This window comes from Hyla sarda, chromosome 1, assembly GCF_029499605.1.
Source record: "Hyla sarda isolate aHylSar1 chromosome 1, aHylSar1.hap1, whole genome shotgun sequence".
NCBI lineage: Eukaryota > Metazoa > Chordata > Amphibia > Anura > Hylidae > Hyla > Hyla sarda.
Window position 1 is genome coordinate 100,099,375 of NC_079189.1, and position 22,084 is coordinate 100,121,458.

Below are 22,084 nucleotides of genomic sequence, written 5' to 3' on the forward strand. Positions count from 1 at the left end.
CCTATATTCGCGAATTTCACGTATTCATTATATTCAGATATGCGAATATTCATATATTCGAGGAAGAAAACAGTGAGGGGGTGGGCAACTTTACTATTGGTTGCTAGGGATGTTGTTGATAACCTCTGACAAGTGTATTTGCATCATTTTAGTTGGCCCACAAGTGAAAAGAATGAATATGGGAATATTCACATATGCAAATATGCGCATAGGCGAATATCTACATATGCGAATATGCGCATATGCGAATGTGCACATATATGAATATGCGCATATGTGGAAAAAAGTTAATATTTGTAATTTCGAATATATAGGGAATATATTCGCAATATTAGCGAATTTGCAATATTCGCGATAAAAATTTGAAATGCGAATATTCCCGCCCAACACTAATAGGTAATAGGAGTTACAAAAGCCAGGGCAAAATAACTGCTACCATAATCAGGTAAGGCAAATACAACTAAAAACATACAAACTAAACAGATTAGAAAGAAGAATATGTTTAGGAATATATTTCTCATTATTAGAAAATATAAATAAAGGGATACAAAGCTTTAAATAAGGGGGATGTGAGTAACCAAACTACATAACCTTTAATCAGCAGATTATTCAACCCCTGATGGCCTTGATCCCTGGGAAATGTTGCAGAACTCAATAAAAGAATATGGAAGGGAAATACTCTGATTGTCTTACTCATACATGGCACATACTGTGTAACAATTCTTCGGTATAAACACTACCTGATAAGATGAGACACAAGGCTTAATCCTGCTTTTCTTATACAAGATATACATTTCCAAAGAGCAGTTACTGATCATTTCAAACCTTGTACTGGTAAAGTTGAAAGGCTATGTGAGATCCATAATATTTCTTTTAATATGATTCTACAGAGGCCTACCATGGAGATGATGGCTGCATTATTGCCTACAAAACTCTCTACATGTGTTATTGAATATTATTAAAAACATTTATAAAGTAGCTTTTTATTTCCCTTATTTAAAACAAATATAAAATAATTTACAAATAATAATGAATATGACTGATCCACATTCATAAAGGCCCATTTCTTCAAGGAAGACCTATAAATCCCTATCAGTTTTACACACAGATTGGCCTGACTCTTGTCCAAATTGGTAGGCACCCAACAGGTGGTATTTGTAAATGGCAAGGGAAAAGGTACTATAACCAGGCTGTACCAGCACTTCTGGTTATACATGCCCAAAAGCATCTATAAGCCCTAAAGCAAATGTCAGCTGGTTGTGGTTGAGTTTAGTGTTTGATTTATTTGGTATCAATGGTATATTTTGCACTTATGTCAATGATATATATTCAGACCTCAAGGATAAGGTGAATACTCAGGTTTTTCTTTGTAATGTCTTCGCCCAACAATGAGTGACTATGCTACAGGGGCTGTAAAGTTAGTGTAGTTCATAATATAGTGTCTGTACCTGTGTGTGATGTTTTTTTCACAATTCTTATGTGATTTTCACCCCAATATTTATTTTCAACCGCATACAAAATGACTGTTGTCTCAGATTTTTCCCAGGTTGCAATGCGGCCGAGACCTGACTCACTAGTCAGCTGATGACAGGGAGTTTATCTGCTCCAATGGGTGGAGCGATCGCTTGGTGGGAGAGGGATCAATCTGCAACTAATGCAACAGCTGTAGGCACCCTGACTGAAAACCACAGGTCTTTTGAATGGATGCAACTCATTTATGTTTCAATGAGTGGGGTGGCTGATGTGTGGGAGGGAGGAAAATGGAATTATGTGATTTGTAGGCAAAGAAGAAAAGTCAAAGAGAAAATACCAGTTCCCAAAAAGCTAGCCACAGTGCTATAGTAATCTCACAACATAGCCATTTAGCCCCAAGACAAGTGCAGATCCTTCCTAAGCATGTCCATTACCGTCTGCCAGGTACGCACTAAAATCACCTTATGGTGGATAACCCCTTTAAGCTGTGCTGTAGAATCCCTGATGAAACATCTGATGTGCTCTGCTGTTTATGGCAACACTCAAAATAGGCTCTAAAGATGTTAAATTACTTGCTTTGCTGGTAACATCCTTAACACCACTTACATAAAATATTCTTTCCCCAGATGTAAAGTAATAAAATAATCATCTTAAAAGGCCAATTATTACCCTTAGGCCTAAAAAAATAACCTTGGTGCTGCCTCTCTAGGGGTAGAATTCTCATGTTCTTTGCTGACTTAATGTATGTATTAAAATTGGAAGTGCTCCCTTATCTCCATATTAATTAAATTATGTCTCCCTTATTAATAAAATGACGAGTTTCCCTAAATGTCTGTACTCTATGCAGGGAATCCTCTTGTTTGTTAATAACATATGAACTTCCAAAATTTTTAACCGCTTAGAAGACCTTTCTTATGGTAGGGTATACAGTCCTGTATATCTTATAGTAACCTGTGTTTATCTAAACATGATGGAGGAATCTAATTACCAAACACCTGTCTTTATAAATGTAGCCTCCATATATTTGTTATGTTAAAGATTGGAGTCATCACTCATACTGTTTTTCCAATTTAAGCTCTAGAACAGTCTCACAGCACCATGGGCTCTACCTTTCCTTCATACCAAGCTTGGTGCACTTTTAGCATTAAATATTGTACCATATTTGCAGATAACAAAGTCATCAGGAAGCTTTAAATCTTGGGATTGATCATCTCCAAATATATGCATTTCTGGAATTCCCCTGCCTGCACTTTACAGTTTACACAGTGGAGACAACAGGGAATTGTCTGCTTGGGTGACCTCCTTGGTACAATGGATTGTCTAATGCTTACATGGGGCCAAATACAAACCAGGTTTCATCTGCCCACTTCTCAAACATTGCAATTTGTCCAGATTTGAAGCTCCTTTACTCTTCCAGACAGAGACTTTAAAAAGATATGCAGGATCATGCTTTTGACTAATGGGAACGAGGGGCAGGATAACCCCACTCTCTGACACATATGAACTGCTCAAAAATAATTTCTTACTCAGCTTAGCTGCCTGTTTATTCCAGAACTGGGACTGCGATATTGGCTAGAGTGATCTTTAAGATAAATGCAAGGGTTCTTATTTTGTATGAAAATCCTTGCTAATGAATAATGGTAAGAAATGCACTTACACATCCTACATAGGGCTACCTATGCACAGGGACGTAGCTATAGAGGTAGCAGTCACACAGGGGCCCTGATACCTAAGGGGGCCCCAAAGCACATCTGCCCCATAAGAGACCAGTATTTTAATTAGCAATTGTATACCTTGACTTTTACTATTGATTAAAACTTGAGGTCTTCACCTCAAGAAGAAGGCCATAAAAATGTTATTGCAAAAAAACACATAATAATTTAGAATTTGATAAATATAAAAGCCATTGCTACTCACATTATGACATTGCTATCTACTCAGATTATAAGCATTACTTCAGTGGGGGTACCAGACTGGTAATAATGGAACAGAGTTGGCTGCTTCCTTTTAGAGTTGTAATCTCTTCAGAGAAGCGGGCACGTGGGAGCACATAAAAGCAGATGTTCTTGATGTACTATTTTGTAAAAAAAAAAAAAAAAATAGAAAGCATTTAGAAGAGACAGTGCTGATGTAACATATCCTTTTTTTCTTTTTTTTTTTTTGCTCTTTAATTTTCATTAGGAAAGAAAGTGAAGCACCATGAAAACCCCTATGAGCCATTTCCAAGGCAATGGGCTATTAAAATGGCTGCATATACCTGTTTAATAGCATAGTGTAGACAAGAAAAAATAATCATGAGTTGTATGCATGAATCCATTCAAATTTTTTTCTTTTTGGCACAAAACCTTGTACAAAAACTCCAGTAAAGCCATCTTCACATATAGGAGCAGCTTTACTATCCCACTTGTGCCAGATTTCACCCAAAAACAAAAAAAAAGTTTACATTTTTTCACACTTTTGTGACTCATTTTGACAAGGCGATTCAGCTTGGTTGAAAATATGTATTATTGTGTTATTGTGCTTATTCTTCACTTAACCGTATACATTTTTATTTTTTTCAGTTTAAATTTTTCCCTCCTAGCCTTCTAAGAACCATTTTTCATCTACAGACCCATATGAGGGCTTGTTTTTTTGTGTGACCAATTGTAATTTGTAAATCCATATTTAATTTTACCATAAAATGGACGGAACAGCAAAAAATATATTATTTATATTGGGGAAATTGAAAAGAGAAACTAAATTTAGCAAATATTTGGGGGGGTTTGTTTTTATGCAGCGCTCTTTACGGTAAAAATGACATGTTTTCTTTATTCTGTGGATCGATTAAATTAAAACAACACCCATATTTACATGATTTTCTATTACTGTACTACTTTTAAAAAAGCTGTAACTTAACTTATTTAACAGAAGAAGTATAGTTAAAATGTCCCTTTTCTGACCCAGTATAATTTTCTTATTTTTCCATATATGGGGCTGTAAGAGGGCTCAATGTTTGCACTGTGATCTGTAGTTTTTATTAGTAATTTTTGTGTATATGTGACTTTTTTTTTTGAGATCAGCAATATTGGACTTTGATATTTTTTATGTTCATGTTTTTTTATGTTCTGTACGCTGTAATACCAAATATGTTGATTTACTTTTTTTTTTTTTTTCTTTTTTTGTAAAATGGGGAAAAGATGGAGATTAAAATTTTATTGGGGAGGGGCTTATTAACTTTTTTTTAACTAATTTTCTGTATTTACACTTCTAAGACTTCAAAAGGCACTATTTATTGCATTGGCATAGCACTGATCAGTGTAATCTGCAATCTATTTCTATGGTCTGCCAGAAGACAAACCTTAAAAGATGATCACCAAAGTGGCCCTAAAGGCAGGTAATGAGACCTAGGACTGCCATTTCAACTCATCGGGCCTCCTCATTCGTGCTGCGGGTAGTCTGATGAGTCTCTGTATGCTCCCCTTATATTTCAGATGGACTGATCAGTATTGATCCCAGGGTCTGAAGGGTGAATGGTGAGCATCAGTAAGATCGCTGATGTCCGGGACTCAGGATGTACATGTATGTCCTGGTGCACCAAGTACCAGGCAGCCAGGGTGTACAGGTATGTCCTGTGTCCTAAAGATAAAACAATGATGTCTAAACCCTTTAAAGTCTATAATGCTTATGAAGTTCACTACATACAAAATAATATCAGGCTGCATAAAAATGTTAAAGAAAATACCCTTACAGAAGCAGTGAAAAATGCCAAAACCTGCATGTTACACAAGCTTTATTGATTATTTTTGCGACTAAGTCATAGGAGAAAAACTTTTTTCTATAAACAGAGTAACCTTTTTATGAAACAGAATCCTAATAATTTATAGATATGTTTACTAGAATACATGAGTGAGAACATTTGCTAAATAAGGAACCATATGAAGTTACTAAGAAAGGTGAGCTCGTTCATGCCCTAGAGAGCCTCCAGTCAAATATCAGATGGCAGAGACATACGGCATGATCTTAAATCAATTTTGAAGTCAATTTGTATTCCCTATTTTATAATTTGCAAGGGATTTTAATGAATAAAGCAATGTAATTAACCTAATTAACCCTAATATAATTATAATTTGCCGCTTACCAAGTCTATCAATCTCGCCATCATTCTTCAAGTATAAGTAAGCCTGCATCACTTATCACCTCTGCGTTCTTCATGTAATTTACAAATTGCAGCTAAAACATTAGATGTGCTACAGAAAAATACATTTTTAACCAAGTTTTCCTGCTTTGACTGTTTAAATAAATTTGCCATTTAATATTCTTATATTTTTTTAATGCTTTTTTTTGTCTTATTTTAAAAAAATCTAAATTTGTCTGTAGTTGTTAAATAAAAGAGCGGTCTCATGAAGACAATCTCCCTTTTTTTTTTTTTTTTTTTTAAGTGAGGGTCTCTAAATTGTGGCCCCAGGGATGGCTCTGCCTAAAGGCAAGATAGGCAGCCGCCTAGAGCGCCCTCTTGATAGGGGCACCGTTCTGCCCGCTGCAATAAAGTTAGCATGCATCCAAAGAACCCGCCAATCCAAATCACATGCCCATCAAGCCAAACTCCACCACGCTTACCCCACTCCACCTCTACTAAAATATTGTGATTTTTCAGCCTTCTGGAGGAGTGCAACACCACCTCCGAGGCAGACATTACTAAGGTCAGGTCTGTCCAACATCCTGATATCGGGCAGGCTTCCATACATCGGGAGGAGCCAATGGGCAGGATCAAGGGTGTCAAAAATCCTTGTACCAGACCTGTGTGGCCCCCAAGATGTTGCAAAACTACAATTTACAGCATGCCCGGACAGCCGCTGGCTGTCTGGGCATTCTATAAGTTGTAGTTTTACAACATCTCGGGGGCCACCATTTGGAGACCATTGTCCTATAGGAAGCCGGGCAATTCATTGATCCCTACTAAGATTTTCTAAACCTTGTTTTTGCTACTTTTGCCTGCAGCAGAAATGTAGGCCCACCTTGCAGCCTTTGAAATAATTTGCCATCCTTATAATACTTTAATGACCGAGTTCGCTGTTACTCAAAAAGAAATCCCAGATGCTAAATAGGGCATATTGACATTGATTGTGTTCAAGAAGCAACCCTTAAAAATAGTCATACATGGCTATATTTAATCCAGTTTGGCATATAACAGATAAAAACCATGCTGGACATTTATCAATGTTTGCTTATGTATTCCTTTTTTTAGTTATTTTTTTCTAAAAATAGTTTTTCTTATGTGCCACTTATTTATCAACTGGCTTCAGCCTGTTGATAAATTTTTTTCACGTAAGCAATTTTTTGTTTGTTTTGGTAGTGGCTTTTTCTGCTCCATGACTGAGCTGGAGTAAATTTAGTAGGTTTTTTCCTGCGATGCAACTTTTTTGCGACTTTCCCACTTGATAAATCTCTGACCACTGCAAGTCAAAAATCACTTTTTATTTTGGTAAGCAAGTTTCTTTCTTTTTTTGCTTAGGGCACTGCATAATCAAAAAATAGAGTATGTATAAAAGAGAAATAAAGGCAATCACACTCACCATTCAGTGAAAAGGTTTTTCTTTACTGTAGTCCGTTAGGCATTAAAGGGGTTCTCAGGTGCTTTGACATCTTATCCCCTATCCAAATGATAAGATGCCTGATCGCGGAAGTCCCGCCGCTGGGGACCACCGCGATCTTGCTCGCGGCACGCCGTTTATAATCAGTCCCCGGAGCATGTTCGCTCCGAGTCTAATTACTGACGACCACAGGGCCGACGGCCTGTGATGTCACGCCTCTGTCCCGTGTGACGTCACGCTCCGCCCCTCAATGCAAGCCTATGGGAGGGGGCGTGACAGCTATCAAGCCCCCTCTCATAGGCTTGCATTGAGGGGCGGAGCGTGACGTCACACGCCGTCGGCACTCAGGTTGTCGGTAATCAGACACGGAGCAAACACGCTCCGGGGACTGAATATAAACGGGGTGCTGCATGCAAGATCCTGGGGGCACACATTGGCAGAACTCCCGCGATCAGGCATTTTATCCCCTATGCTTTGGATAGGTGATAAGATGTCTAAGCACCGAAGAACCCCTTTAACAGCAATGATGCAGGTATAACAAAGAGCGGGCAGAGGTGGTTACGGGACGGAACTGTTTCGCACTATAGAAGTACTTCCACAATCCGACACCTGGCGTCTCTCTATGCGCAAGCGCATTATAAACGGGAGCCACCGGAACCAAGAAAGACAGGTAAGTCATGTAATCACATTAGAATACATGGAAAAAAAGATAGAAATTACAATCAAAGTAGCTAATCGCTAAAATCATTTATGAGAAATATGTCAAGGAACATTTGGAACAGAGTATAACCGTATTTTACAGGTGTTACAGAAAAGTGCTGAATTTGTTGTGGTCGTTGAAGCCTAAGGCTCCTGTGGCATCTAACTTTATGATCCAGCACGCTTCTTTTTGAAGCAAGACTGCATGTCTATCACCACCTGCTGGTAAAGGGTATACTCTTTCTAATCCTGCAAATTTTAAAAGTGTTAAATACGGTTATACTCTGTTCAAAATGTTCCTTGACATATTTCTCATGAATGATTTTAGCAATTAGCTACTTTGATTGTTATTTCTATCTTTTTTCTATGTATTCTAATGTGATCACATGACTTACCTGTCTTTCTTGGTTCTGGTGCCTCTCGTTTATAATGCGCTTACGCATAGAGAGACGCCAGGTGTCGGCTTGTGGAAGCACTTCTATAGTGCGAAACAGTTCTGTCCCGTAACCACCTCTGCCTCCGCTCTTTGTTATACCTGCATCATTGCTGTTGTTGCCTAACGGACTACAGTAAAGAAAAACCTTTTCACTGAATGGTGAGAGCGATTGCCTTTATTTCTCTTTTATACATACCATTGCTTGGATTTGCATCAGCACCCCATACTACAGGATTAGGTGAGGTTCTTCGGTCTACCACAGGTGTATACCTAATTGCTACCTAGCTGCAGCAGTGCCGGTTTTCTTTCTTCTTTGTGGACAAAAAATAGAGTAGTCGCACATGCTAATTTTTTGGCAAAAAAAAAACTAAATGCTTTGATAAATGTCCCCCCATGTGTTCATTTGTGAGCAATAGTAAGGAATATTGGCTAGTGTAAAGTTATAAAGACAACATTAACAACGATAAATTATACAACTATTTTTGTGTAGAAAATTCTTCACTCTTATTAGCAGTGTTTAGTTTACAGTGCATAGAAGAGAAAAGAACGGAACACGCACCTGTATCACTTGCTGTGTAGGTTTATTTTCAGATAACATCCAAACACTTTGGCATTACATCACCCCATGATCCAAGCAGAGCTGGAGCGGCAGGAGCTTCACACCTGGATAACAACGCTGTTTCACGCTCAGAGGCGTTTCCTCAGGTCCCTGGTGACAGCTTCCTGTTTGCTCGGTGTAGTATTTAAATAGTGCACACCCAGTTACGTGTTACAAATTATAATATAGATTAAATACTACTAAAAACAAGGGCAACTAATATGAACTAAAGAAAGGAGCACAGTTCATTTCCAATCATTCAGCCTTAGGGCTCCTAATGCTTCAGCCCTCAGAATCCAACGTGCCTCTACGCATGTTAGGCTTTCATGTCTGTCTCCACCTCTTTTGGGGGACATAACCCTTTCTATGCCTGCAAATTTCAATAGGCTAGCATCTCCTCTATGGACTGTCTGCATGTGTGTTATAAACCTCTGAGCTCCTATACCTGTTCTCACTGACCTGAGGTGTTCCTTGATACGTACATGAAGTTTTTGCTTTATTCTGCCTATATAGAAGAATCCACAAGGACATATCATGCAATACACTACAAACGTGCTTTGACACGTAATCAACTGTCTGATGTTAATTCTACAAGCACCAAGAGTTAGAATGTTACCTGTTAGGTTTTTATTACATATGGAGCAATTTCTGCATTTCATATTCCCTACTGGTGATATGTTTTTTAGCCAATGTTGCTTTTTGTCCTGGACATGTTTTTCATATTTCGCTTTTAAAACATTGCCAATGGTTCTACTGCATCTGAAATTGACTATAGGACTGGATATATCAATGCGTTTTAAGTCTTATTGTTGTTGTACGATGTACCAATTTTTCCGCAGTACTCCATTGATAATGTGATTCATCGGGGTATTGGCAAATGAGAATATAGCCTTACTTTCTTTTTTGGGGTGACTATCTGTTCTTTTTCTGTGCTTTCTGTTTCTAAACAATAGGGTAGACCTGTCCATCTGATTAACCCTCTCAAATGGCTGATCAATAATTTTTCTGGGGTAACCTCTTTCAACTAGTCTCTCCGTTAGATTGTTAACCTGCTCCCCCCAAAAAATGTATGGTGGTTATTGATCCTTTTAAGGCGAGCTCAATTCCATCAACATCAATATGACTGTCACCTATCATTTTGGTGACCAGTCACTAGAATTCCTGGATGTCAAAATCCATGTTGAGAAGGGAAGATTAATGACATCTGGATTCAGGAAATCTACATCCAAGAATGCTTTGTTATACTTTGACAGTCCACACCCCTACTGTGTAAAACATAGTGTACCATACGGCCAATTTATTTGCCTTAAAAGGATCAATAACGACCATAACGTTTTTTTGGAGCAGGCTAAGAATCTAACGGAGAGATTAGTTGGAAGAGGTTACCCCAGAAAAATTATTGATCAGGCATTTGAGAGGGCTAATCAGGTGGACAGGTCTACCCTATTGTCTAGAAACGGAAAGCACAGAAAAAGAACAGATAGTCACCCCAAAAAAGAAAGTAAGGCTATATTCTCGTTTGCCAATACCCCGATGAGTCACATTATCAATGGAGTACTGCGGAAAAATTGGAACATCGTACAACAGGAACAAGACTTAAAAGGCATTGATATTTCCAGTCCTAGAATCAATTTCAGATGCAGTAGAACCATTGGCAATGTTTTAAAAGCGAAATATGAAAAACATGTCCAGTACAAAAAGCAACATTGGCTACAAAACATATCACCAGTAGGGAATATGAAATGCAGAAATTGCTCCATCTGTAATAAAAACCGGTAACAGGTAACACTCTAACTTTTGGAGCTTGTAGAATTAAAATCAGACAGTTGATTACATGTCAAAGCACGTTTGTAGTGTATTATATGATATGTCCTTGTGGATTCTTCTATATAGGCAGAACAAAGCGAAAACTTCATGTACGTATCAAGGAACACCTCAGGTCTGTGAGAACAGGTATAGGAGCTCAGAGGTTTATAACACACATGCAGACAGTCCATAGAGGAGATGCTAGCCTACTGAAATTTGCAGGCATAGAAAGGGTTATGTCCCCCGAAAGAGGTGGAGACAGACATGAAAGCCTAGCACGTGCAGAGGCGCATTGGATTATGAGGGCTGAAGCATTCGGAGCCCTAGGGCTGAGTAATCGGAATGAACTGGGCTCCTTTATTTAGTTCATATTAGTTGCCCTGGTTTTTAGTAGTATTTAATCTATATTATAATGTATTTTTATACGTTTTTCTATATATTTCTATTGCTGGTTTTTATTTGTAACACAAACGCCTCTGAGCGTGAAACAGCATTGTCGTCTAGGTGTGAAGCTCCTACCACTCTAGCTCTGCTTGGATCACAGGGTGATGGGATGCCGAAGAGTTTGGATGTAATCCAAAAATAAACCTACACAGCAAGTCATACAGGTGTGTGCTCCGTTCTTTTTTCTTCTCTGCACTGTATACAGATATCTACCTTATGTGTAGCACCACTCTGGAACTGCGTATTTGCCGCATCCACCCCCGAGTGTTACAGAGACATCTGCTTATTATGCAAGCAGTACCCGGTCGTCTTTTTTTCTCGCTGACTTTTAGTGTTTAGTTTGCATTTACCATAAATACAGTGGTCCCCCAAGATGCAATATTTATTGATTCCAGGGTGACTATTGTATGCTGAAACCATTGTATGTTGAGCCATAACTCTATGGAAACCTGGTAATTGGTTCTGAAGCCCCAAAATGTCATTAACCCCTTAAGGACGCAGGACATAAATGTACGTCCTGGTGCGGTGGTACTTAACGCACCAGGACGTACATTTACGTCCTAAGCATAACCGCGGGCATCGGAGCGATGCCCGTGTCATGCGCGGCTGATCCCGGCTGCTGATCGCAGCCAGGGACCCGCCAGCAATGGCCGACGCCCGCGATCTCGCGGGCGTCCGCCATTAACCCCTCAGGTGCCGGGATCAATACAGATCCCGGCATCTGTGGCAGTGCGCGATTTGAATGAATGATCGGATCGCCCGCAGCGCTGCTGCGGGGATCCGATCATTCATAACGCCGCACGGAGGTCCCCTCTCCTTCCTCCGTGCGGCTCCCGGCGTCTCCTGCTCTGGTCTGTGATCGAGCAGACCAGAGCAGAAGATGACCGATAATACTGATCTGTTCTATGTCCTATACATAGAACAGATCAGTATTAGCAATCATGGTATTGCTATGAATAGTCCCCTATGGGGACTATTCAAGTGTAAAAAAAAATTTAAAAAAATGTAAAAGTATAAGTAAAAAAAGTGAAATATCCCCTCCCCCAATAAAAAAGTAAAACGTCCGTTTTTTCCTATTTTACCCCCAAAAAGCGTAAAAAAATTTTTTATAGACATATTTGGTATCGCCGCGTGCGTAAATGTCCAAACTATTAAAATAAAATGTTAATGATCCCGTACGGTTAACGGCGTGAACGAAAAAAAAAAAAAAGTCAAAAATTCCTACTTTTTTTATACATTTTAGTAAAAAAAATTATAAAAAATGTATTAAAAGTTTTTTATATGCAAATGTGGTATCAAAAAAAAGTACAGATCATGGCGCAAAAAATGAGCCCCCATACCGCTGCTTATACGGAAAAATTAAAAAGTTAGGGGTCATCAAAATAAAGGGATTATAAACGTACTAATTTGGTTAAAAAGTTTGTGATTTTTTTTAAGCGCAACAATAATATAAAAGTATTTAATAATGGGTATCATTTTAATCGTATTGACCCTCAGAATAAAGAACACACGTCATTTTTACCATAAATTGTACGGCGTGAAAACGAAACCTTCCAAAATTAGTTTTGTAATTTTTCTTTTTAATTTCCCCACAAAAATAGTGTTTTTTGGTTGCGCCATACATTTTATGATATAATGAGTTATGTCATTACAAAGGACAACTGGTCGCGCAAAAAACAAGCCCTCATACTAGTCTGTGGATGAAAATATAAAAGAGTTATGATTTTTAGAAGGCGAGGAGGAAAAAATGAAAACGTAAAAATTAAATTGTCTGAGTCCTTAAGGCCAAAATGGGCTGAGTCCTTAAGGGGTTAAAAAATAGGACAAAGAGATAATTTAAGACAAAATAAGTAGATAATGAATATAGATAAAGCAAGCCCTTACATATAAAAGTAAGAAAGATCTGCTGGAAGCTGTAAATCACTGTCTATGTAGAGGACAGGAGCTTCTTCAGGGTCCTGTACAGTACATGCAATGTCCTAAAAAAGTAAAATAGTGCTGCCCTCATCTGGTGTCCAAAGTAGCTGCTTGCCTTTTGGCACAGGTAATTGTGCAGAACATGTAATACTTCCCTGTACTGTAGGAGGCGCTACCAAACAGCCAGTCAGTGCATGCACTTCAGTAATATAGGTCTTTTACGAGTAAAATGCCCATTCTGATTGGTCAGTTCTTCCAGCCAACACCTTTCTCAGATCTGGACTGTCCGTAGCATTGCATGTTGAGGATGATTTCAAGTTACAATGGTCCAGAAAAGACCATTGTATTTTGAAAATATTGTAACCTGAGGCTTTGTATGTTGAGGGATCACTGTATACCGCTGTGATTGAAAGTTTGGTCAGAAATGGCCAATGTACAATAACTTTCATTTTGAACCCAGAGATCATTATTCAGTATTTGCATACTTGTGTGAGAATACTTACATACTAAGGAATTAATCAGAGAAGGGATAGCTTACAATCTTTTTCTATGTTGTATTTATTGCATTTTGGATCATATTTTATTGTATTATAATACAGTTTCCAATCATATTCAAGAACCCTTTTATGCAAATCAAATTTGCCTTTGAAGGATAAAATTTAAAAATATCATACTACGTTTACATTATTTTGCCACATATGGTTGGCCAAAATGAGCAGGTTGTATAACAGCAATTGCATTATATCTTTCCTATTCTTCAGTTTGAAGCACAAATAACCAGACAAAGGGTGGGTTCACACTACGTTTTGTCCCATACGGGAGCGCATGCGGCAGGAGGGAGCTAAAAGCTCGCGCTCCCGTATGTAACCGTATGTGCTCCCGTATGCCATTCACTTCAATGAGCCGACCGGAGTGAAACTTTAGGTCCGGTCGGCTCATTTTTGCGCCGTATGCGCTTTTACAACCGGACCTAAAACCGTGGTTGACCACGGTTTTAGGTCCGGTTGTAAAAGCGCATACGGCGCAAAAATGAGCCGACCAGACCGAACGTTTCACTCCGGTCGGCTCATTGAAGTGAATGGCATACGGGAGCGCATACGGTTACATACGGGAGCGCGAGCTTTTAGCTCCCTCCTGCCGTATGCGCTCCCGTATGGGACAAAACGTAGTGTGAACCCAGCCTAAGACCTTATGCCAGTGTATCCCAACAAGGGTGTCTCCAGGTGTTGCAAAACTACCAGAATGCCTGGACAGCCAAAGGCTGCCAAAGACTGTCCAGGCATGCTGGGAGTTGTAGTTTTGCAACATCTGAAGGCACCCTGGTTGGGAAACACTGCCGAATGCACGTCAGATACTTTCAACTACATAGTATGAAGCTGAAGGCACTCTGTGTGGTGTCTCATATTTATGCATCTAGGGTAGAATAGTAATCATGCTTATGCTAATAAATAATTGTGACTTTTCTATAGCAGCGCTGGCCGGATGCTAAAGATTTTCAAGCACCTGCCTGGTTTTGTTAGGTTAACCTTTCAGAGGTGGTGACCATGTGACTTGGGTTGTTTGTCAGTAGTACACAGTGGTTCTTTCTAGTTTTCTCTTACTTCTCTGGCCAATCATACCACAGAACCTATTTCTTAGTGTCAGGTGGTTAAAGTGCACTGGGCTGAACAGGCTGGTACTCTTCTGGGAGACCATTTACAGTAGGTGAAGTAAGCACTAGGCTAAGTTGACCCTTAAATGGGTACTCGGGTGGAAAACTATTTTTTGTAAAAATCAACTGGTGCCAGAAAGTTAAAAAGATTTATAAATGACTTATTTTTTAAAAATCTTAATCTTTCCAGTACTTTTCAGCTGCTGTATGCTACAGAGTAAAGTCTTTTCTTATTGAATTTCTTTTATGTCTGACCACAGTGCTCTGCTGACACCTCTGTCCAGGAACTGTCCAGAACAGGAGTAAATCCCCATAGCAAACCTCTCCTGCTCTGGACAGTACCTGACATGGACAGAGGTGTCAGCAGAGAGCACTGTGGTCAGAGAGAAAATACATTTTACTGGGCTGTACAGTCTGACCCAAAATCTGTTTGTAATCCTCAGATTTCATGATGCCTTGCACACATTCAAGGCCCCCAGTGCCAGAGGAAGCAAAACAACCCCAAAACATCATTGAACCTTCACCATATTTCACTGTAGGTACTGTGTTATTTTCTTTGTAGGCCTCATTCCATTTTTGGTAGACAGTAGAATGATGAGCTTTACCAAAAAGCTCTATCTTGGTCTCATCTGTCCTGAAGACATTTTCCCAGAAGGATTTTGGCTTAATCAAGTTCATTTTTGCAAAATGTAGATCTCTGGAGATGGACTTGTAACCTTGAGATTGTTGATATTTTTCCACAATTTTGCAAAGACTAAGACTCCTTTTTATCTACTTTCATGTGTGATTTTTATATTGCACACACCTGTTACTTTCCCCAGGTGAGTTTAAAGGAGCATTACATGCTTAAAAAAAAATTCCACAATTTTGAAAGGGTGCCAATAATTTTGTCCAGCCCATTTTTGGCGTTTGGTTTGACATTATGTCCAATTTGCTTTTTTTTCTCCCTTTTATTGTTTAGTTCCAATACACACAAAGGGAATAAACGTGTGTGTATAGCAAAACATTTGTTAATGCAATCCTTTTCTGTGAGAAATACCAAATTTTTTTGAAAAATTTCAGGGATTCCAACATTTACGGCCATGACTGTATTTGTCCTTTTCGTTTCCGACTCAGCGTGTTGACTATGTGTGTTTGTTTGTCTTCCCTGAGTATTGTATTGTTTGTATTTTCCTTTTTGTATTCATTCCTGACATTTTGTGCATTTACCTTTTTTGTGTTTAGTTTTTTTGACTCTGAAGTCCCAGCATGTAGATGGTTGTCGATACGTTAATTAGGGCAGATATGCAAGAGGAAAGGACAGGGGTTGTGGATGGGTGCAGGACTTCACCTTTTCTCTGCCCATACATGACAATGACCAAATACTTTGCTTGGAGGCCTTTTTGGGAAAATAAATGGGCAGCTTGTTGACTATGTGTGTTTGTTTGTCTTCCCTGAGTATTGTATTGTTTGTATTTTCCTTTTTGTATTCATTCCTGACATTTTGTGCATTTACCTTTTTTGTGTTTAGTTTTTTTGACTCTGAAGTCCCAGCATGTAGATGGTTGTCGATACGTTAATTAGGGCAGATATGCAAGAGGAAAGGACAGGGGTTGTGGATGGGTGCAGGACTTCACCTTTTCTCTGCCCATACATGACAATGACCAAATACTTTGCTTGGAGGCCTTTTTGGGAAAATAAATGGGCAGCTTTAACAGCTGCTTGTATTCAAGGCCTCATAAACAATAAATTCCAAAGACTGCTATAATGTCCGTTTATTTGTTTTTGTATTTTTCTGTTTAGATGTGTATTCCCACACTAGTTTGTTCAGAGCAGTTTGCTATTCTACCTGGATAAGGAATAGTTAATGCTATGAATGAATGAGAACTCGGGTGGAGTTATTTAGCCAGAGTTCTCCTGTATTCTGGTGCTGGTTATTGAGTGCAATACTACTATGTCTGTTTGTGCTATATTCGGACTATGTCTGCTAGAGCATTTACCTTGTATTTGTGCTCGGGGCCACAAATAGCGAGCCTACCTACTTAATACTAACTCAACTATGGCTAGGCAGTCTGAACTGTGCCATATACTGCCGCGTAAGGGTACACCTTGTAAAATAAGAGGGCATACCTTAGAAGAAGTAAAAGAAAAGAAGGGAGGGCAGGGTGGGACAACGCGAGAGCCGCGGCTTTTAAGCGCAAGTACCGCCCCTCCCACAAACACAGGTTAAGTGACTCAGTCAATTAACCTTCGCACTTGTGCTCGGGGCCACAAATAGCGAGCCTACCTACTTAATACTAACTCAACTATGGCTAGGCAGTCTGAACTGTGCCATATACTGCCGCGTAAGGGTACACCTTGTAAAATAAGAGGGCAAAACTCACACCAAACAGGCAACTCAGAAATCAAAACAAGCTTTATTAGTAATTACAACACAAGCGATTCAAAAGCACACTGCATCTCCAATTTCGGGTTTGGAACATAACGTATGTACGCACTGGACTTCCAGCGACCTAACTTCCTGATAACATGAGCAGGAACACCATGACGAGAGGCAGACGCGGCTGCCCCTATGCGTAGAGAATGACCGGATATGACCGAAGCATCATGGCCTAAGGATTTAACTAAAACACGTAAATAACGAACAAAAACTGAGGAAGTAAGAGCAATGTTATTAAACAACAACAAAGGACATTCTGGACTGTCATGAACACGAAGAGCAAGTAACGAGTTAAAGACCAAGACCGGACACCATTTGTGAGAGGTTTTAAAATATTTGACGTGCACCTTCTGACCGGGAAGTGATGTCTTAGTGTCGTTCAGAACGAGAGTGAAATGATCCGTGGCTCGCTGCAATTGCCCCAACTTGAGAAATGGAGTGGTACTAGTTCTACTCGTGAACTCGCCCGGCCTCAGAAAGCCATAGAAACCTAAGAAGAGGGCTGCTTTTAGCGTTAAACTATTACCTAAACCAAACGGGGAGTGATCCAGGGCATCTGCCAGCTCCCTAAACAGCGACCCCGAGATGGGCTGCCGGCCTGGCGGCTTTGGTACTCTACTTTTGGCAACCCCCTTAAGGGGAACAGTCTTAACTGCATGCATGGTAAACAATGATGCCCGATCCGGGAACTTCAAAGTAACAAAGTGTTGTATGCCTGCTAAATAAATCTTTATGGTGTTATATGCTAGCCGTAAGGAGGAGTGGCAAAACCCTATAAAGGCTAAAATAAAAGATACTGAAAGGACATCGTTATGCGGGTGAGACTGACAGAACTTAGTAAACAGATTAAAGGCCGTACGGTAAACTTTCTGAGTGTTACGGGAAAGTGAACTATTAATCAAGTCCTGACCTACAGACAAATAGGCATTTAATTCAAAACCAAATCGTGGAACGCTGGAACCATGCATCCTGATGGATCGGCCTCTGGCATTACCTGGAAGAAAAGTGCAAAATTGAGCCTAGACAGTGCATCAGCAGCCGTGTTCCTAACACCATCTATATGAGCACTAGAGAAGTGAAAATTATGTAACAAAGATAACCATACCAGTTTACGCATCAAAGACATGACCTGTGGGGACGAGGATCTACCTTTAAGCAGAATATACACCGTAGCTTCATTATCAGAAACAAACAGTACTGACTTCCTGAACCATAGGTGACCCCACACACTGGCAGCTGCAACTATAGGGTACAACTCAAACAATGCTGAGGACCTGCTAAAACCCGGAGACTGAAATACCTCAATTGGCCAAGCACTGGCCAACCAATGATTCTCCCAAATGGCTGCAAAACCCACTGAGGAGGAAGCATCGGAAAAAAACTAAAGGAGAAGCATTATCGATACCAGGGGTGAAAAAGGATACCCCATTCCAGTTAGTCAAAAATGTATGCCACATAGCAAAATCGGCAATCGCTTGTTTATCAAATATGACTACGTCGCTTTGGCCAGGCACAGAATTCATAGCGTCTAACAACCTGGAAACAAAACTCCTACCCTGTGGAATTACACGCATGGCAAAGTTCAGCATGCCGAGAATGGATTGCAGCTGTACCTTGGTCACCCGGGGTGAATTGACAAGATCATGCATGGCCTGTCTAATACGTGAGAGCTTGTCGAGCGGTAATCGGGCTTCCATGACCTGTGTGTCTAGAACAATACCTAAGAAAGTCAGTGACTTGCAAGGGCCCTCAACTTTTTTGTCTGACACCGGAACCGCCAGTTGCTGGAATACTGCTAACGAGGTTGTCAAGTCCCTGGGGCACACGTTACCTGGCTCAATAAACAAAAAATCGTCCAAGTAGTGGATGACATGGGAACAGTCAAACCTGTTTTCCAGGAGCCAGTGTAGGGATTGCGCAAATTTATCAAATAACCAAGGACTACTCCTGGAACCAAAAGTTAACTTAACAGCAAAATAATACTTGTCGCGCCATTTAATACCGTGCCACTTCCATAGCTGAGGCATAATAGGCAGGAGCTTAAAGGCATCGGAAATATCGATCTTGGACAGCCACGTGTTACCGCCCATGCTCAGTATGACCGCTATTGCCTCATCTATGGAAGCATATTTCAGGGAGAACTCTTCAGCGGGAATAAGAGAGTTTAAACTAGGTGTGTGTGCAGAGTAAGGGGCGGACAAATCATAAATTAAACGAAGTTTATTACTGAATTTCCCAGCCACCAACCCCAATGGACTAACTCTCCAAACGTCAAAGGGGGGCTCATCAAACGGACCAATAACAAAACCCTTGTCTATTTCAGCTTGTATCAGGGTATCTACAGCCCTAGGGTCCCTTAGAGCAGAACGTAAATTGTCACACTCATACGTAGCAGAGGGTAAAGTAATGAAACCTGTGTGGAAACCTGACCGGAATCCATTAATCAAAAACTGAACAAAACACCTATCTGGATGATCAGCAAGAAAATGTTCTAAACACAACACGTCTATCACTGCTAGTCATGCTTTCGACTTCTGTGGACAACTGGCCTTAGGATGGGCCCTGAAACAGAATGCACAGACATGTAAAAGTCTACACTGGTTATAATTGCAAGACCCAAAATTGAAATTATTGCAAATTTGAGATTTACCAAGATACTTGATGGGCCTACCTAACTTGTCAATCAAGCCCGAGTGTTTCTGATTCCTAGGCTGAAATGTGGGTGAAGACGTGCCGGGATTTACCTCGGATGGGGAATTAACAGTATTGCACCATTCAGTGGTATGGGCGATGGACTGACACCGAGAGCAAACGGGGGCTTTAAGACCTGCAAAATGATTGCAGAAAATCTCGGTGTCAACCAACGCCCAATTAACTGTATAGTTGTACTGCACTAGAGCTGCCGCCGCCTTAGCTGAAAATGACTTATGATAATCATAAAACGTGAACCCACTATATTTATGAGCTAACTCTGTGACTTTGAACAGATACATGTCAAGCTCTTCACGTCTTTCTGGCTTGACTGAGCATAAAACGTCACGATAAATGGCGAACGCCATACTGAATTCAGCTAATGTAAGCTTGCGACTTAACCTTACATCTTTTGCTTTCAGAATGACCGACACCTCACCGCAAGCAATAGTCTTGTTCTCGGAAACATCATGAGACGCAATAAGCAAGGAAGCGAGATTAACATCCTTACCATCAAGAATGTCCTTCTTCAGATTAGTCGGGATAAAATGAGCTGGCGCGACATTTGGCACGAGCATATTAAGTCCAACCGGTAATACTGAAGCCTGCGGGGTAGCAGAAACCTGAGGGGGAACGGAAGTGTGTGGAATGGCCGAAGTCAAACCCACCACTGGGGCCGGAGCGGGAGCCTCCGAACTCTTACATTCCAAGGTATCAACTCTAGAGCACAGCGAGTTAATTAACGTATGCAACTGCAAGATGGACGTATTGAGTGTCTGCATGGACACTTCTTCACTGCTAGGGCCTGCTTGATCGCAGGGTCCCGAGTGCTCAGAGACCAATAAACGATAAAGTTCCGCCTTGCGGGCAGTAGCCGGGAACGGGATGCCTTTGCGGACGAGTTCAGCCGTCAGTTTAGGAATGGTCCAGTTACGAAGAGATGGGACGCTACCCAGATCCGATGTTCTAGCGACATTGTCCAGAACAGAAGCTGCATCTTCAATGTCTGATGCGTGAGACATTTCTGAAAATTAGATATACAACAATCAAATCCTGACCCAAGGGACAACCAAAAAACGAAATACACCTGTCAGAGCAAGACTAACCCGGAAATCAAAACCACTGCCACCACAGAATCGGACTAGAAAGTGAAGAGTACCGAGTGGTGACTAGACACATGCTAACAGCGTGACACGTAAAGTTACTCGTGACTAACGAACCCCTTGGCCCAAAGACGTGATGAGCAGGGGATAAAGAGTACACCCAAGGACGTGATGGGTAACGAACTAAGACATGAATACCTGGACTTCCGGAAGCCTAAAACAGACCGCACCTTGACAACTGGGTTATGACGGTCAATCTCGACACGAACAGGCGCTGGAACAACGTAGAAGCTGAAACGAGGCGAGACCACCAGGATGAACACTGCGAGCCAAAAGGAGAACCGTATGAAGAGAATGTTTACTATAACTAACCCAAAAATGGACTGCACATACCTGTACCGAGGGTGGTAAGCCAACACGAAGTTCACGACAGCAGACGTTTAAGCCACAAGAGCGTGCGTGGACAACTGCTGAATAAACACACAGGCATATAACTTAACAACACATAGGCTAAGGCAGATCCACACGAGGACCCAAAGGCGAGTTGAGTCGGTGGAAAGGCTGGAATAACGTAGAAGCTGAAGCGAGGCGAGACCACCAGAATGAATACTGCGAGTTAAAGGAGAACCGTATGAAGAGAATGTTTACTGTAACTAACCCAAAAATGGACTGCACGTACCTGTACTGAGGGTGATAAGCCAACACGAAGTTCACGACAGCAGACGTATAAGCCACAAGAGCGTGCGTGGACAACTGCTGAATAAAACACAGGCATATAACTTAACAACACACAGGCTAAGGCAGATCCACACGAGGACCCAAAGACGAGTTGAGTCGGTGGAAAGGACATGAACCGAGCCCCAAAGGGCGAGTTGGGGGAAGAGAAAACAACTTGCATAAACATAAATATATATTTTTTTTTTTTTTAAATTAACACCTATATACATATATGCAAAATTCCAAATATATTCTTTTATCTCTTTTACCTAAAAAAAAACGACCGGGCCAAGGACAGCGAAGTAGCGTAAAGATGAACTTTGAGCCTAGACAGCCACACAGCATTACTGAGCTAGTAAGACGATAGTCTAATGAAGGAGGTAGAAAGTGAAAACAAGAACAAGGGCAAAGGTAAACCCACCACATAACTGAACAGGTACAGGTGTGGATCAACACCTACAAGGCGCTTAATGAGGCTATGACGAAGGATTTAGCTAGTAACATGACAAAAACACTTAACCAGGTAAAAGAGTAACCATAGGAGCACAGGAACAACAGAA

The 22,084-nt window shown here is 40.5% G+C and overlaps 1 protein-coding gene across 2 annotated transcripts in view; it reads left to right on the forward strand.

Moving 5' to 3' along the window:
- The window catches only part of TUSC3 (tumor suppressor candidate 3), a 419,569-nt gene that overhangs the window by 58,962 nt on the left and 338,523 nt on the right, over positions 1 to 22,084 (forward strand). The window contains exon 1 of one of the 2 annotated variants that reach the window (XM_056558712.1): positions 15,057 to 15,129. The exons of the other annotated variant lie outside the window; for it this stretch is intronic. The gene's annotated coding sequence lies outside the window, so the exon portion shown is untranslated. Of the gene's footprint in view, positions 1 to 15,056; positions 15,130 to 22,084 lie in introns of those variants that run through there. 2 annotated transcript variants of the gene reach the window in all.